This window comes from Corvus cornix, chromosome 3, assembly GCF_000738735.6.
Source record: "Corvus cornix cornix isolate S_Up_H32 chromosome 3, ASM73873v5, whole genome shotgun sequence".
NCBI lineage: Eukaryota > Metazoa > Chordata > Aves > Passeriformes > Corvidae > Corvus > Corvus cornix.
This window is the reverse complement of record NC_047056.1, coordinates 105403250-105422457: the sequence shown is the minus strand read 5'-3', so window position 1 is coordinate 105422457 and position 19208 is coordinate 105403250. Positions and strand designations below refer to the sequence as shown.

At 44.8% G+C, this 19208-nt stretch overlaps 1 protein-coding gene across 1 annotated transcript in view; it reads left to right on the top strand.

The window, feature by feature from the left end:
- Window positions 1-8868: 8868 nt before the first annotated feature.
- Window positions 8869-19208, top strand: part of LOC104685413 — a 31451-nt gene continuing 21111 nt past the window's right edge. The window contains exon 1 of the mRNA XM_039569457.1: window positions 8869-8943. The gene's annotated coding sequence lies outside the window, so the exon portion shown is untranslated. The remainder of the gene's footprint in view (window positions 8944-19208) is intronic.

Below are 19208 nucleotides of genomic sequence, written 5' to 3'. Positions count from 1 at the left end.
CCATGCCTGTCTAAGGCAGCTCAGAAAATGAGGCAGTTGATATATGGATCAGCTCTCCAGGGGAACAATGCCATATTTTGAGAGGCACAACAGACCTGGAACTTCTTCATCCCACTCCTGGTTCCTGTTATGACTACATCTGACTGCCTCACATCACCAACATGCTTGTCTACTGACACTATTAGGAAAGGAAATGTCTTACGTTTTAGACACAGAATTATGTGAGCAGTTAGTTAATAGGATTTTGTTACTGAGAGCTAGAGGACCTGGCACCTATTAATGCAGGGGATGTACCTGCCTAGGGATCAAACCAAGAATGACCAGCACACCACGCAAGCAGCTGTTTAAACCATCTGGTTAGAAACACTGAGACATACACCTTAAACCCTCTTCTGCTTCAGGTTTTAGGCAGTTTTGAAGGTTTGTTTTTCTCTCAACAGCATGAAGAACTCCCAGATCAACAACATCATTAATACTCAGAGATGGCATGACACCAGCACTCCTCCAAGTACCTGTCCCCAAGGCTTTAGGTGTCCATCCTACCATCAACAACTCCTGCACCAACACATCACCCCACTGGCCATGTTAGCACACCCCACTGGCCACACTAGCTGACCCTGCTGGCCACACTAGCCCATGGCTTGTGGAACTTGCCCCAGTGCTACTCACAGGCACAGGACATTTAGAAGTTAAAACAGAGGCTCACAAGGAGAGCAAGGGTTGGTGCCTTTTGTAGACCATGGGCTGGTGGACTTTGGGGAATGCTGATCTGAGAATACAAGAAGATAAAGGATGTGAAAGCAAAGCCATTTGTTCCTGAGCTGAAATGGCTTGGCTAGCATTACCCAGCAGAGTTGGGAAGTGAACATGGCCCCCAAAGGTCATGTAAACCATGGTTTGTTTTCTAGTTGAGAAATAAAATGGAAAATACCAGGAACACAAATAAAAAATCCCTTTTGCAGACCGAGAATGTGGCTAATATTGGTGTTCCTCCTCTGCTTCATTTAATCATCTTAGAATTTGTTTATAACAGCAAATGATTCATTTTCAGATAGAAACACGATGAAGTGTCAGCAGAGACCTTTGACATAATGATCGCCAGCATTTCCTTCCAGGATCTGAGTTTTTCCCACAGGACATGCCATCCACACCAAGCCCTTTTTCCATGGGAGCTGCCTTCCCCCAGTACTGCCTGATGCTAATTAGAGGAGAGCTGTAGAGAAGTCAAGTGATGCTGAAGATCTTTCCCAATTTTCCTGGCTTCAGGAGGTCTAAGAGCGGGCCTTGGACCAGAGGCAGGACTACAAATGAAACAGGAGGGCTGAAAGCAGGAGGCAAAAGTAGCTGTGAGTTTTTGACCAAGAGGGTTTCAATGAGAGCAAGATATGAAGGGAAGCAAGCTCCTCCTGGAGGGAGGCCTTGGGATCCAGCCATTGCTGGACAAACCTGCCAGATGGACCTGGGCATGGAGCCACCTGCTCCTGCCCCAGCTGCCCTGTCCTGCCTGTCCCGAGGCCAGCACAACTCTGCCCAGCAGCAGCACAACTCAGATGAAAAACCTGAGCCTTGGTATGACTGCCTACCTCTTCCAGCCTGGATTTCCTCCTGAGACAGTTTGCTTCCCACATTCCCGAGGTAGATTTAAAAATAGGACTGCCTCTGATCCATGCTGGGTAAACATCTTATTCTCCTGGCTTGCATGTTTGAATAGCACGTGTTGCATGGTATCTAAAGACCACAGTCAGCTGCAGGCAGCACAGTCTTTGGAGGCTGAGAAAAGACACATCTCATCTCTGGAGATGTCTCATACAGTAAATTTAAGCTCAATACCCTAAATTTAGAAATATGTTACATGAAAGGAACCTGAAGTGTAGGGAACCACTAAGGGACTTGAATTTGGCTTAAACACACACTACTACAAACACTCAGAGAATTGCAAGGTACTCCCTTCTGAAAAACAGCTACCAAATATGCAGCCTTCCCTTCTGAAATGCTGCATTACTTGGGAAGAAATGTGGAAGAACAAGTAACCCTGCACATGGGAGTCTCCAGTAGCACGGCTGCAACAATGTGTTGCTGTATGGTGTGGCTGGCAGGCTGGTGGGATGGTTCTGAATGCTAAATTATGCCATGTTTTAAGAGATATAGCCCCAGAAATAAAATGTTATCAGTCTAAGTTACAATATAGTTGCCATGGCAATTATAAAATGGGAAGCCATCGGTGTAATTTATTTCACTGTCACATGCCTTATGGTGAAATCTTGGCACCCTGGGTTGTGGAAGGAGATGATAAATGTGGGGTTTATCCCAAGTGGCTGAGGGCTTTTTGTGCAGGCTGAGCAGAAGAGCAACAGCCCCAACAAATCCTGACTGTCTGGATCCTTGGGGCACAACTCAAGGACACAGTCTTGGCATCTAGACAAAATGACAGTTTGAAAAACCTTAGGACTTAGTTGCTAATAGAGATTTCTGCTAAAAAGCCAGATCCAGAATCTTCTTTGTGGTTACTCCAGTTCTTTGGCCTGGCTGCTCACAGGACAGAGCCCTTGTTAGAGCAAACCTACGTGCCCTCAAACCATAGGCAGCAGCCAGCCATGGAGGAGACTCAGCCCTTTGCTGTGACACCTCCTTTGAAGGAACCAGGGTCACATTATATTTAATTGACATTAGTAAACTGTCTAGGAAGCAGAAAAAAAACACGAGCAGCCAGCTCCACTGGTGCCCCTCATATGTTGATGAGGAAAAGAAAGCTAAACTCTCTTTTGAGAGAGTTTTTCTCTACTATGTGTCTAGGAATAAGTGAATAGGTTACAAAGGCTGAATGTTACCTCTCCATAAGACAATGCAGAAAAAGGATGTCAAGGGAATGTGCAAAATAAGAGACTCCAAAACCAGCATGAGACCTGTTGGAAAAGCCTTTTGATCAGAACTAGAGTTTTAATATCTTTTATTTATCAAAACTGAGTTTAAGAGGTAACGTACTTGTGACACTGAAGCACTTTCTCAGGAGGAACACGAGAAGGATATTGCTGTCAGAGCAAGTCACAGAAACCAAAGCTAGATAACATTAAATTAGCAACAAGATGTAGGTTTTTTCACATGGAGGATGACTAAACATGGGAAGAAACCATGGAGGATGTGGTGGATGTGGTACATTTTTCAGACCTCCACATCTCCAGATCAAAGTGGAAGATCCTCTTCAGATGTGAAGCTTATCTGAGCACATCTAGGGACAGCCATGCCTTTGGTACCCAGATTGTGTGACAGTGTGATACTGCTGAACACTGCAGTGTAAGCCACACTTTTACCAGTGCATGTGTATTCAGACATTTTTGACACTAAAGCCTCCCTGAGGGTAGTGATTGCTTCCCTCCAGTGTTTCAGCTGCATCCCTCTGAATGCTGTGTTTGATAGCAATAAACTGTGTGGCATCACTCATTTACTCCATGTTCCCTGTGTCGTGTGCCAGCTCAGAATAAAGCAAGGAGAGACATCCCCTTTTCTGTAGACATCATGTTCCTGTAAAATTGCACACGTGCTGCTGGTTGCTGATGAAGGGACCATGGAAGTTTTTAAAGCATGAGCTTGAAGTGTTTGTCAAAAGAAACAGCAAATTACCAGCTGGTTTCCCAGACAGCTGGATGTGGGACACAGGCTGAAAAGCACTGAGAATAAATATGCATGGAAAGAAAATAATAAAGCCCTGTCTTTTGCTGCTAAACAAATCCATTTATTACTTGTATAAAATATTTATAATAGTATGTTGTAGGCGGCACTCAGCTTTTTTTTTTTTTTTTTTTGTAGAGGGGAAGGCAATAAATTTTCCTGCCAGACTCTCAAATCACCACTGCTGAGGAGATGTGCAGAAAACCTACCAATCCTGCTGTGTATTCATGCAGCTCTGCACAGGATTCCACCGAGGGGAAGAGTGGGTGCTAAGGGTGCGAGTGACCTGGGGCACTTAACAGCTTCTTTCTGAATTGTTTGACAGGGATGCAAACCTCTTCACCTCCAGGAAAGCCAGTCATGCATACTTTTATGTCTCCTTCTGCTTTGCTCTCAAGGCCTTTGATTTTATCTTTAAACCAGCAGTGTTTATGGTTCTCAAGATGATCGTGTTCTGCTAAACAAGTTCCTTTGTCCCACAGTGTGGCTGACAAATCTGCTAGTGAAACAATTTTACTATTCAGCAACTTCAGTTCTGCCTCCAACTTTTTCTCTGTTGCCTTTGAACTGCCACTACTGCATTGATGCCTGCTATGGCTCTGCCTGCCATGCATGTCATTGCTATAGCCCATTAAAAGCAGTTGCAGCCGTGCTTACCACTGGCTTCCTCTTCCTTTGAAGCCGTTTTCTTTGACTGGTCTTAATTAATGCATAAGCTGGGAAAGTGCCTTCTTTCCTCCTTTCAAGATGTTTTTGTTTCTTTGTTTTAGTTTCATGTCTTTGACTGAATAGATGTTTCCAGTATGTTCTTTATGAAAATGAAAGGGAAATTGAAGCTTACACAACTTTTTTATTGGTGAAAGAAACCCAGGCCATGGTTTTCTTTGACTGTGTTACCACTGCGTGCTTTTTTGACTTCATTTCTTCTCTCTATTCAGGAAAGCCAAGTAACATGATTAAAGTCCTCTTCCAACTCAAAGACTTTGACAGCAAACAAAGATGGATCACTTACCAACCGAATGAATCATGTACAGGAAACCGAGGCAAGTGTTAAACATATTTACTAGGGGAATCAGTTAAGAATGGTATGCCGAAGATCTGCAATTAATTAACAGCAGTTCCCTGTACTGAAACAAGAGATTGAAAAGCTATTAGATAATTAGTAAAATTCTATAAAGCTGCATTCCTCAAAGCAGCCACAGATGCTGAAAGGAAATGCCGGACTGCCAGGCCAGATACCAACTTGTCAAGGAATTAATCATCTTATTTAATGGCAAATACCTGGCCACGTGGGCAGCCGTGCAAAAGAGCTGAACAGTCTGAACAGACGGAGCACTCCTCTCTCATTACTGGTTATTGTCACGCTGCTGCCAGGCGTGCAGCTACCACCTTCCTCAGTTTCCTCATCGACAGGCTAAGCAGGCTCAGTACTTCATCAGCTTTAGGCATGTCCGTGGAAAGTCACTGCTGCATCAGGGCTTCAGACAGGAGGCAAAATGGGAGATGCTTGTGAATTACACAAATATGTGCTGAATACCTGTTCTGCACATCAGCAGATGAATGTCAGGATTTGGTGAAAATGTCCCTTCAAGCCTGTAAGCAAGAAGGTTGTGAGATCATCTCAGCCTGCAAATGAGCTTCATTACAGCAGAGCAGGAGGGTCCCAGCCCACAGCAGGGCCCTGCAGCAGGAGCCTTTCTGGGGGACATGTTCTTGCTCAGGGTTTCATTACCCACGAATGCCAGAAACAGAGACCTGTGCTTTGATCTCAGCCATGTCCAAACATCCTCCTGCCCACATCTGCACAGTGCTCCCCCGAAACCTTTCCCAGCTGTGGGCTCAGAAACACAGAGGCTGCTCCATGTCACTTGAACTGGTGCAAAGCCCCACTGTTTTCCATGCAGTTACCCCAAATCCCCAAGTCTCAGAGAGGGGAAAGCAAACCCTTGTGAACCTATGAAAAGAGTCTGTTCTGAACAACCTGGTCAGCACCAATGGCTCCTCCAAGGGAAGGCACAGCTCATGCTCTGCCCCTCACTCAGGGATTTCTGAGCAGCTGCTTAAGAACAAAATTCTCCTGCTTTCTTTCAGATACAGCTTTCTGAACTCCTGGTTAAGGGAGTCTGATTAAAGAGGTCTCCTCACTACCCCTCCAAAAGTGGTTTTGCTGGGGCAGTTTAAAAGCTTCCTCTCTGTATCTCTGATGTGTTTGAAAATCCTTAAGTCTACTGTTAATACATCAGGTCAGAACCTTATAATTTTGTTTCATTTTTAGAAAATTTCATTTTTTAACAATTCAAGAGAAAATTGAAGTGAAAATTCTGCTTTAATTTCAGCTAGAAAACTCTGGTTTGCCTTTACCATGAAAACTCCCCAAACCAAGATTTTTGCCTTTTTTTTTTCTTTTCAGTGCCATATGATTTCATCAAGATCAAACAGCTTTCATGAAACATTTAAAAATTAATTACTGGATTTTTCTCCAGAAAACTTCCCAAAGCCTACCTTCATAATTTCAGCATCCTGAAAGACAAACTCTGCACAGAAGCAGACAGGTTTGAGCAGGACCCATCAGGCATTAGTGTCTGCACTATTTTGTCAGTGAAAATCCACCACATTTTGATCTACAACAAATAGGTGGTTCCAGCTCCTAATTATTGGACTTTCTGTCCAGGTACGAATGGAGAACCACTCCCCATCTGACATTTGCAATTAGTTCATGTCACAAATAAATGGAAAAATACCTCCTCACTTTTGCAATAAAATTTCAGTCTTTCCATATAACATGACATGATAATAATTTGTGCTATTTTCATGGAGCAATGCTATAAGAGATATGCTGCCAAATGAGCCTGTAATAGTACTAAAAAAAAAGGTCTAATATGATGATGCTTATCTTTGAAAATAAATGCCATGAGAGGCCAGCCACAGTAATTGCCTCTATTGAAGAAAAAAAGAAATAGAAAGGAATGGTGCAAAGCAGTAATCTCATACTCAATTAAGCAATGCTGACTCCTGGAATGTCTTTCAGCTTATGTTTCCCCAGGAAAAGAAAAACAAACTAATTTAGATGAGATGAAAGTAGTGAATTTATGTATGAGCTGAAGTATAGATTGTATGCATTTTAACAGCTCAGACCTGAAGAGATGTACCTTCATTTTACAAACAGGGAAATCAAGAAGGGTAAAAAATAAAAATCAAGATAAGGAAAAAAAAAAAAGAGAGAAATATCTAAACTAACCACATAACTGCCATTTTTAACTATGGAGGAAGTCCCCCTGTCTCTGACACTTGAACATGATTACTCAGTTATCAGCTCAGGGCTCCAGATGGGTGCAGGATAGACATATTCTCACAAGACGTCAGTATCAGGCCTAGGAACAAAACCACTCAAATTCCTGAGGTTTTAGACCACAAGATTATTCAGCGCTGAATTTTAGAAGATAGGCAACATGAGATACAGACAGAAAACGATAACTTGTGGGATCCATGTTTAAGCAGAAGCCTCCTATCCCTACAACAGTATTTGAAGTAGCACCATACCCCCACAGCTCTCTCCCATGTATAAAGCATTTCTCCCTCCCTCCCAAAACCTTTCTCTCCCCATAAGATCATTCAGCACATCATTTTATCCACACTCCTCTTGTATTTCATCTGAAAATTTCTAGAGTGCTATAAACACCTCATTGTGCTTTTAAAACCTAGACTTGTTTAGGAATAATTGCAATTAGGCCCAGGATATGAGAATAATAAATCTTTCATCCCTGAAGAGTTGGTAATCCAATGGAAGGATGGATAATGAACCTTTCCCAAAAGAAACCCATCTTTTCAATGGGTTCGAGTTTGAGCTCCAGCACTTGGATCCACACTCAAGAGAGAGCAATCCCTGCTGGGTGTGAAATAAAGCCATGACAGATAAAAGCCATTCTCTTAACAGCCTTTTCTCTGTGCTGGCTTTACTACAAATATGACTTTTTATACTGTTTTAGTTAAATAAGCTTTATCTACCATCTTTTTATTGTTTGGTTTTTTTTGTAGCAATGGCTCCTGGTAAGTCCCACTGTGTGTGCCAGGTGCGAGACACAACAATGCTGAGAGAACAAGGAGCACACTCCTTTCCTTCACTGCTATTCAATGTTTATTTTATTGCTCAGAGGTTGTCCCTCTAGTTTGACCAAGGCAAAACTCAGCATTCCACTTTAAAGAAACTCGGTGACTTCGAAAACAGACTTTCTGAGAGCATCATCTGCACTTATTCATCAGGTGGCTGGAGAAATTTTCCATCCTGCACGGCAAAGAGGTCTGTGGTTCGAGGCGCTCTGCTCTGCGTTCTGCTGGCGGCGGTAAAACGCTGTTTCTCCGAGGATCAGCCCGAGATGAGAGCGCATCTCGCGCTGCGTTACATGGCAGCGCTTGTCATCATCACAGCGATGGTGCTCGATAACGACATGTTTGTAACGCTGCCTGACAACAGAAGTACATCGCTAAAAACTATTCTGTCTAACTGTGGAATTTTGCAGAAGAGCATCACTTGTGAGCATCCCTGCACACCCCAATCCTCGGCCAAACATCTGCTCTCAAACCAACGCTGCTGCCCGCAGCTCCGCTGCTTCGAATCGCATCGCCTTCACCTTTCATCGTGTACCACTCTCATCCTGCCATAGGAGGACCCATTCCGTGTATTAACCCCTTCCTTCCCTCCCACCAGCGATCGGCCGCGCCCGGGGTCCCACTCCCGCCCCCCCCCGCACGGCGCACCCGCCCTTCGCCACGAGGCTCCCGTAAGCACCGACGTGTCCGCGCCCCCCGGGCCCCCCCGCATCCCCCGCCCCGGCCGGCCGGTCCCCCGCCCGCGCCGCTCCGCAGCCGCGCTGGTGCCGCTCCGGGCGGCGGCGGCGAGCGCGGCTCCGGCACCAACTTCGGGAGCGGAGCGAGCGGAGCATCCCCGCCGGGGGCAGCGGCGGGGCCGGCGCGGCCATGCTGGGGCCGGCGGCGCGGCTGGCGCTGGGCGCGGGGGAGCTGCCGGGGCGGCTGCTGGCGCTGCTCTGGCCGGCGCTGGTGCTGGCGGCCGCCGCGGCCGCGCTGCTCGTCCTGCGGGGGCTGCGGGACCGAGGGGCCGCGCCGGGACCCCCCCGCCGCCGCGCCGCCGGGGAGGCGCAGGAGGAGGAGGAGGAGGAGGAAGAGGCGGAGGAGGAGGAGGGTGGCCCCGCGGGGGCCGGCGGCCGGGCGGCCGGGGCGCTGCCGGCGCGGCAGCCGGAGGAACAAAGGCGCACGGCGCAGGTAAGGTTAGTGCGGGGTTCGCGCCTGGCCCGCTCCCCGGGACGGGACGAGCATCCTTCCCTCTCTCCTCCCCGGCACCTTTTCGTCCTGCCCGTCGCGCGGAGAACAGCCCTGCAGACAGCCCGGTCTGCACCCTCCGAGTCCGGCCCCACCGGGCTGCTGCCATCCCAGCTCACCCTGTCTCATCCCATCTCACCCCGTCCCGCCTAGAGACGCACCGTCCCGAACCTCTCGGTGTGATTTAGGGGTGAGTGGGCTCAGCATTCCCCGCCGAACCCGGTGGTGCCATCAAGATGACAGTGCAAGGCAGCAGGTTGCCCGAGCACCTGGCTGGGGGTTGCTGGCACTGGCTTTGTCTGACAGCATTAACTCCATATGAGATTGATCCTCTTTGCAGGGAATTAAGAAAACTGCAGTTAATGTCCATCATATTAAGAAGGAATATACAAGAATTGTATCCATACTACGGTGTTAACACAATATGCTAATGATGTATATTTACTCCAAATCAAAGCTCTGCTGTTATTGCATTAATACGTGGCTGTGAGCTTATGACCATGGCCACCCTGTTGAATATATGCTGTGAGTTTAATTTCATGCACAGTATTGAAGTTTCTGCATGACATTGTCATGACTCTGTTGCTTTGACATGCTGTAAGCTGTCTGTAGCAGAAAACCTCAGCGTAAATTACAGAAAACAGTTACACTGAGGCACTGCAATATGGAAAGTAAAGCTCTCAGAATAACTTACCAAACATAAGTATGTACTTAAAATTAATACATCGAGCTTTTTTTTAACATGTTGATCTGTTACTATTATCTCCTAGGTCTCATTTCTGAGAAAGACAAACAAAATTAATTTGAAGGATTTTTTTAAAGTGTGCTATAAAATAAGTGGTTTTGTTCCTCAGGAAGAAAAATGTGTCAGGCTTTCCATTGTAACACTAGTTTTTAAGGGTTTATTATTTTGTCATGAAGTTTTAGCTTTTAGTTGTATTATAGTTATCTTTTAATAAACTGTCCCATTTTAGGGCATTTTTTCTTTCCTCGGTCAGAGCAGAACCTTGACCTGACAGCACAAGTACCCCAAATTAGTAAAGAACAATTAAATCCAAAAGCAATCTGAACAGAGCTGCCTGTGTCAAGGGGTGAAGAGAGATTTCAGTAACAATTTTATTATAGCTTTATAATTGTCTATACTAGATAACTTGAGTTGGCTGCAGAATGAATGAAAATTTTCCAGAGCCACCAGTACTGGTGCGGGACAGAAAGGGGAGGCACCCACCTTATTGTTTAATCTGTTACTATTATCTCCTAGGTCTCATTTCTGAGAAAAACAAACAAAATGAATTTGCAAGGATTTTTTTAATGTGTGCTATAAAATAAGTGATTTTATCCTTCAGGAACAGAAATGTGTCAGAGGCAATCCAGGTGCTGTGATGGTGGCAGGGTTATTAGTTCAAGCTGAAGGCATTGATTTGAATAGATATCTTCTAGTCAGAGATGTACATCTCACAGGCCTGAGTAACAGAAACCAAACAAGAGGAGGGATAAACAGAAGGGATAAATTTTTTTACAGTCATGTGCAGTTTCTGTCATTAATCTCTTTTCCAGTGCTGAGCTATTCCTACTCTTTAGGTACTGGGCTCTAGCAGTTGCATTTACACAGTAGCATCATCCTCTATATGAGACCCACTGATTATTGTGCAGAGTATGGAAAACATGGTCCTGAGGAGGTGGAAGGATGAGAAGACGATGATCAAGAAAAATAACTTTAAAGATCCTAAAGATAGACAACCCAGAGAAAGCATCTTACATACCAAAATGAAAAACGGAGGCTTGTCCTCCCATGACGGTACCATGCCCTTTCCCTTCTCCATTTGTCTCTTTTTTTTCTTTTCCCCACCCTGTCTTCTCCACTGCTCCTTGTCGTTTCCCATCATGCTCTCTCTGTCTTTGGAACATCACATCCTTGAGGTAAAAACTTTATCTCCTTAAGTAAGTGTAAAACGCTGCACGCTGCTTTGGCACTTAGCTGATGTGAGGACGCCAGAACAGTGAAACATCTTTGATATGCTGAAATTTGCATATGAAAATCCCCACCAAAGCAGCAGAGGTGTTATTAATCCATTCATAGACATGGCCAATGCCGTAAGAGGGGGTGTGCGGGCATTACAGGACGGGAGCCCCTCTCTGCTGCCTGCTGTGGTATGAAACCAAGACAGAAATTGCCCCCAGTGCTCAGGTGTGTTGATACATCCTAGCAGCCAAACATCTGCATATCCTGGAGTGGTGGATAAGTCAAGATCTTAATTAAAAGAACCTAGGTGGTTAATTATTTTTTCAGTTTGGGAATGCGTGTTTGCCAGTGGTTCCCAGTTGCTGCCTCATGGGTGGGCTGTAAGGTTGCCTTCCCATGAAATCTGCTCTTACTTGCAGTTGTCTGATGTAGGACTGATCTTCTTCCCTTTGTGCGTTCCTAATCCCCATTGCAATAGGCAGCCAGAAACTGTCCAGGAGCTACTGTGCACTCTTAGACCCAGACTGAGTGGCTTCCACAGCCCATGTGAGATAAGTCTGTTGAACAAACCTTCACAGAATCATAGAATGGTTTGGGTTGGAAGGGGACCTTGAAGATCATCCAGTTCCAACTCCCTTGCCATGGGCAGGGACACCTTCCACTAGAGCAGGTTGCTCAGAGCTCCATCCAGTCTGTCCTTGAATACGTCCAGGGATGGGCCACCCACCGTTTCCCTGGGAAACCTGTTTCAGTGAGTCGCCACCCTCACGGTAAGCAATTTCTTCCTGATATCTAATCTAAACCTCCTCTCTTTCAATTTGAACTCATTCCTCCTTGTCCTCTTACTACATGCTCTTGAAAATAGTCTTGCCCTCTCTTTCCTGGAAGTTCCCTTCAGATACTGGAAGGCCTCAGTTGGATCACTGTCATGGTTTAGGAATTGGAGTCCCCAGATTAGTGCCCCCACCAAGACTCTCCAAAACCACATGCTGCCCTCTCCTGCTCCCCAGCTTTTCCCCTCCCACCTGCAGCAGGATGGAGTTGAGAATTGGAGGCACAAAAGGTAAAGATCACTAAATGAGATAAGATCAATTTACTGGAAACAGCAAGGAGATAAGAGATAAGAGAACGAACAGGAACAGCAACAATACTAATAACAGAAGGTGCAATAAAAGAAATGGTTCACACAGAAACCCGTTGACAATAGACAATACCAGACTAGAAGGAACCCCTTCTCCCCAGAAGAGAATCCCCTTCCCCTGGCACCCCTGGCAATGACTGTAAGGTGGGATAGAATGACCTCCAGGTCCTGGCCATGCTCCCTTTCAATTTCTGAAAAAATTAACCCTGCCCTGTCCAGAACCAGGACAGTCACCCTGAAGTCTTCTCTTTTCCAGGCTGAACAATCCCAATTCTCTCAGCCTTTCTTCATAGCAGAGGTGCTCCATCCCTCTGATCACCTTGGTGACCCTCCTCTGGCCTTGCTCAAACATGTCCATGTCCATGCTGTGCTGGGACCCCAGGGCTGGATGCAGCACTGCAGGTAGGGTCTCACCAGGGCAGGGCAGAGGGGCAGAATCCCCCCTCACCTGGTGCTTTGGATGCAGCCTAGGACACAACTGGATTTCTGGGCTGTGCGAGCACATGGCCAGGTCATGTCCAGCCTCTCACCCACCGCTCTGTTCAAATGGGTACATGGCCTCCACACAATCACACAAGCACATTTTGAATGTGATCTCATTATGCAACACACGAAACAAGTTACATTCTGGCTGTTGTCACACAGCCACACACACCAAAAAAACCCTCTAGAAATTATGCTGAGTGTGTTTAGTCTTTTTCAGGATTGCCTTTTCCCTAATTTCTTTTGGGAAAATGCTAATGGAACTTGCTGGAAGCCAACTGATCTGAATAGGACAGCTGCTGAGTTTGGGGATTTGTGTTTATTCAAAGTTTTTGGGTTGTTCTGCAAATTGGTCAGTTGCAAAGAAGAGCATTTTTTACAAATGCAGTGACATCATCTTCCTTAGGCATCTTCTAAAAATATGTACTATCTGATACATTCCAAAAGAAAGCTTTCTGCCTTTCAGAAGTGTCTTTATAAACTGGTGATACTTTTTGCCTCTTGCAGGATTGCTTAACAGTACCAGAACTACAGATCCATCCCTTTGGCTCCAGAGCTTTGCAAATAGACTTTTTCTTTTACCCTTTCAGGTTACACAGTATTCTTCATGCCAATGCAACAGAGTTGCACAATTATTTTAATACAGCTCTCTTGGATGAGAAATGATTTTGAAAGTATCTTGAAAGGTGTTGGTGTTTGGTAATTGACTCCTTAAAATTGAGCCTTTATCCCTTGTTGAGATGGTGCTCTAATTAATCAGAATAGAAGATCCCAGGAAACTGATTTCTTCATCCCTCCTCACAACAGTAGTTTTAATCTACTCACGCTGCAGAAACTCTTTCCCCAGATATGTTTTTATCCCCAGATGATGAGAGCAGCTGAACTGAGGCAGGTTCCTGTCAGCTTCTCATGTTTATGGCTGCTGTGTGGCTTCTCATGTGTCCAGGGAAGGCTGGCCAGCAGGAGGATATATAATGTAGGCAGCATCATCTTAAGGCTGTTTCCCTACATTTTCTCTTGCAATTGCTTTTGGATATGAGTGGCTACATATGCAGTCCTGGCTCCCACTTCTTGTCATCCACCTGTGTTTGTGGTCAAGGGGTCCCTACAAGCAACTTCATCCCTGGGAATGTGTGCAGAGGAACGGGCTTTCTGTGCTAATGGCCCAAGTCCTTTTCCACAAGGTTCTTGGAGCATCCATTTGACGGGAGAACCACCCCTTTCTTTGCTATGGTAGGTGCCTTAAGGGAAGGGAAAATTTCACATATTCGTAGTGTGTAGTTCTCATATAATTCTGTCTATTCATTGCATGTGTTTCCCACATCATTTTCCTTTCCAACAGACTCTTCTTTCCTACTGGGAACACATTTGTCTGAAGTGATTTTGCCAGGGAAAACTTTGCATTACTACATACCAATAATAGCTATTAATAATAAGATTATTAGTACTTACGGTATTGATCACAAACCAAGATTCTGCTCTCTTTTCCACCCCCTTTGCAGATATGTCTGTGTAGTGTTGGGAGCAGCCATGTCCCAAAGAAGTTCTTTTATGTTCTTCTGCCATGCATGGAGAGCCACTCAGTTTCCTATGCTAACAAACCCAATATGTATTTTTTTGGCTTTTCATTGTCACCTCAGCAGAAATTGCCATTGTGTTGTCCTTTCTCTAGCCGTTAGGACTGAATGAGTAATTTTCTTTGAAGCTGGTACTTTCCTGTTTCTCTGGTGGCCTCTGCCTCTGCCTAAACCCCTTCCTTTCTCCTCTGACAAATGCAGGCTTGTCTTTTCCCATTCACCTGGTTCCCATTGGTTTAGGGAATAAGTCTCCCAGAGCGAAGTCCATCATCAGGCCAGACCATGTGGCAAAGCCAGACTGGCCAGGATGTCTGCTTCCATTTATGGAACTCTGAATCAGAATTAATGAAACCCAGCAGTGCTTTATTTCCCAACACGTTTGTCTCCCCGATTGCTCGTTGACTGAGGATGGGGAAATGCGAGCTCCTGTCTGGCTGCAGCAGCAGCACTTGGGTTTGCTCACCCTGTGGCCCAGCCCCTGCTTCTGTGCACAGGAGACAAGAACCCATCTGCAGAGAGCCAAGAGTGAACTGCGAGTGGTGCTGCAAATATCTGACTCATAGCATGGAGTGTAGGGAGCAAGGACTGGGTCTTCCAGAGGATGCTGAGAGGGATGAAGACTCCCTGCTCACTTTTTAGCTTGTTGAAGATTTACTGAGAAAGCTGGAGTGCAGTGATACCTTGTTCAGTTATAACAGAGCATGTTTAAGGGAGGTTATTTATTGCCTGCTTAGAAAGTCCTTTTCTTTTTGTTCTTTTCTCTCACCCCCTCCCTTATTTTTTTAATTTAGTGCATGTTGGTGTTACTTTTGTCATACCAGTATTGCCTTTTGGCTTAAATCCACCATATTTATCTTGTGTTATAACATAAAGGGAAAAAAAACCCATTTTTTTTCCACTGGAAATGAGCACTAAGAAACAATTTAATTGAAGTATTTCTTAAATCTGGAAATGGTTTTGGGTTCACAGACCCCCTGCCAGAATGGGGTAGTTTTGCTTCCTTTCATTTCCAGTGTCCAACCCACTTAATTTGAGTTTTCTGAAAGTGGTGGCTGAAAACAATTTTCTGAATCTTTTTTCATGTTCTTAAATGAATTCCCTTATTTCCAGTGTGTGAAGCATATAATAGCTCCCTTTGGGTTTCATGGGCTGAGTTTATTTTGTCTTAGTATCCCTCTACTGGGCAAACCTTTCCATGCCTTCCTAAGGAAGGCAACTTTAAGCACCTTCCCCAAGAGGGAAAAAGGGCAGTTAGTGAACTTGAAGCTGATATATTCACATAATTTTTAATTAATCCTCTAACCGGTTGGTGGCACTGAGATGTGAAAGCAGGCTGCCTGATCTGATAGACACAAAGGTGGTGGGTTTTATAAAAATGACTAGCCTGACAAAACTATTGAAATGCATAAAGGTAAGTCTCTAGGGGTACAGCTTTATGGCTTTGAATACAAGGTTTATATACTAATAATTAAACCCAGTCTTTTTAGCCCTTGGAGATGTATCACTTTGCCTCCTTTCTTTGTGACTTTACATAGAACTATATTAACAGCATAAAATAAATTAAGCACTAGCTCAAGAGAACCAGAAATTGCTAGTTTCAGAGCAATCATCAGAAATATAACCTTAAGTTACATAAAAAAGGGGGAAAAAGGCAGGGGGTGGGGGGAAATCCTGTTCCACTGGGTCATGAACCAAATGTCCATGAACTAAAAATATCTTTCTATTGTTCCACAGAATGTGAGTAGAAATTAATATGCTAAGTCTGATTCCACTAAAAGTCCTGATTCTGTTTCTCTGCATATATTTGACGTATTTGGAATTGCACTTAAGACTTAATATAGTCACTTAATGTGGTGGGTTTAGATGTGTTTTCCCTGTACAAAACTACATTTTTTATTAAGAAAAAAATTTCCCTGACAGTATTAATTTCTCTTTAATGATTCCATTAGGTTAAACGAAATAAAATAATGAAAATTCCTTTTTCCTTTTCATAGTGGCCAAATGGCACGATAAAGAGGCATGACTAATCCCCTACCCTAAGGGCTTCAAAAGGGAAGAATAGGACAGGGTGGGGTTCCTCAGCCACACAGCCAGTTTACTGCCTGAAAAAGGGTTGGATAAGGGTAGGATTTAATACAAAAGGTCAGGCTAACATAATACATTTCCACTGAAAGGAAGTAGAACTCAGTAAAAATTCTTGGTGATGAAAGGAAGGGAGTTGATGGTATTACTGAAGAATGGCAAAGAAGCAAGAAATATTTCAGGTTGGAAAGAAGAGCATCACCACAGTGGTGGGCTGTTCGCTGAGCATCAGTCAGTGGTCAGGTTTGGTATTTTTTTGCACTCAGCCGATCGTAAGGAAGGATGCAACAAGGTTAAGGAGTTCCAGGTGGGCACTTAGGGCTGAATAGCCACTCAGTCATCATGAAGACCCCTGGAACATAGTAAATGACTGTCAACAGTATCTAGTCAGTGATGGAGAGAGAGGGGGATGTTTGTCTAGCAGATTAAAATCATTTAAGTAGCAAATGTTGTGCTTGTTTGGTAAAAAGCATGCAGCAGTCAGGTTGGCAAAGTGTTAAAACAAACTGCTGCAATTTCCCCAGTTCCTTGCTTGCTTGTCATTTATATGGAGAGAAGGTCCAGGAATGTGATTCTGCCCCACCTGAGACAAGTCTGTCAGAGCCAATACAGTTTGCATCTTCCCTAATCCTCTATTGCACTCAACATTTTCCCTCTGGAGCTCTCCTTGCCTGTGTGAGGGCTCTGTACAGCCTCGGGCTGTGCTTGCTTATGCCAGCCTGGGGGAGGAAGGCAGTTTCATGTCCTTAATCCTGACGTCTCTTTGTCTCTGCCTGTAGTCCCTCATGCTTGCAGAAGCATCTTGATATAAAGAGAGGCTAACAGGAGGTGGGATGTCTCTTACCCTCTTATGTGTGTGTCTGAAAGAAGGCGAAAAAGCATCCTCCTCTTTGCCTCCTAAGCTGGTGTTGCTATTTCTGTGCCCATGGTGGCAGTCTTGCTCAAAGTGCCTTCACTTGGGAGGTCCATTTGCAAAGCCTTCAGGAAACTGTGAAGATTTCATTATGAAAACTGGGAAATCACCAGGGTTTGATGACATTAGGAAGGAATATTCCACTCACATATTGTGTGGCTTCCTCCAGTCATCTCTTCTTGCATTCTTCCGATAAAATTCAGTTTTCCTGAAGTTCTCTGTCACAGAATGGAAAGTCACTCCCCCAACATTCTGCATTGCATAGGAATTGTTGTTGACTGAGACAAGATTTGTTTGTATTTTCACATATTTAAATGGAGAGAAGCATATGCTGAGAAAGAAAGAAGTATGAGCTCAAGATTTTCCATATCTATGTGGTTCAAATTTTCACCAAAATGCCCCTGGTTTTGTATTTTATATCCCACATCATATGTGAGAGGGTGCTTCCCTCTCTGCTGCAGGGGGAGTGGGATTTTTCCCTTGGGCAGAGCAGGAGATGGAAAATGGTTTGGTTTGTGGTAGGGTTTATGGAGTGCCTTTAGTAAATGAACTTGAGAGTCTTAGACGAGAGAGCCCATGGGAAGAAACAAGACAGCCTTGCTAGCTATTAACAAATGTTGCTGGGTTTTAACAGGGAAGTAATTATTTTACTAATGTTCAGAATTACATAATTGTAAACAATTATATTGTTTGCATTTGACAGCCAAGGGAGACAGAGGAGATGTGGACCAGTTTGGCTTAAGCTTCTAATGTGAAGCTGGTGGAATTACTGCTATGACAGGCAGGGGTTTTGCCTCCTGTTACTGGAAGACCCAGAATCAGTATTGTCTGTGTGCAAAGCCCACGATTTTGGGGCTTCCTCTCCTAATAATTGTGGAACATGGGATGAACACCAGCCTGCTGGGTGCACGTCCACTGTGGGCTTGTAACTGGTCTGGGATTCCAAGCAAGCACCTCCAGGGATGAAGCATTTGCTAGCATACAGGTGCCTGTCATGCACTTCAAAACAGATCTTCCTGAGACTTGTGAAGAATAGCTCTAAAATCCCCAAAATATCAAAGAGATGAGCATTAAGAGTCTGAAGGACTGCAGCCCCACTGGGTCAGACATGGACAGTCACCCACAGGATTACATTTGCTGGTAGCTAATCACAGCCACAGTGCCTCAGGGACAGAGATGATTTGTGAGAGTGGAGAGGAGGAGGAGGCAGGAGGAAGCATCAGCAGGCTTCCCTTCCCTGAGAGGACTGTGGGCACCAGAATTCAAGAGGGATCAGATGAGTTTTGCTCTGGGCAGGGCTGCCTTCACCTGCCAGGGATCCCTTAGCCCCAGGTGGAGGAGGAGGAGGATGGATCAGGGATTTGGGTGACAGCCTGGGTCAGGCTCCCTGCTGGGAGCTGTGGGATCAGCTGGCCAGCCCAACAGGTCTGATGGGCTGAAGGAAGCCTGGGCAGTGCTGAGCAGTGGCTGCACTGCACAAGGACAGCAACCTGGGTAAGGCAGAGAAGTGCCATACATCCAGCAATGAGGTCCTGTGTCTGTCAGGGGGAAACAGAGGCACCTGTGGAGAGAGCTTCTGCCTTGTCTTGGATGCTGCTGGCTCTGCACAGTGTGCAGTGGCCGTTACTGGCACAGCCCTTGCTGTCTCAGCTGCAGATTTACACCCTCCCATCTCTGTAGCTGGTGGCTGGCAATTGCTGGGGGATTCTGAGACAGCTGATACAATAATCAAACTATAATTTGAAAAGTCCTTAAACATTTAATGTTTACTTTACAGGATCTAGGTAGGATAAAATCTATTCTTTTAGTTGGTCAGATAGACTTGAGAGGGAACATAAGGTCCACCCCAACTGGTAAACAAGAATTAAAATAAGCCTTCTCCTGTCTATGCTGTTTTTTTAAGACAGGCTTACCCTATTTGAAAAACAACTTTGATCCTAGACAAATCTTATGATAAACCACAAATATGTCTGCTTTGGAATAAATCTTTGTGGAGTTTCTGGATTTACATTCATAATGGCTTAGCATACACTAATTAATTTGAAATAA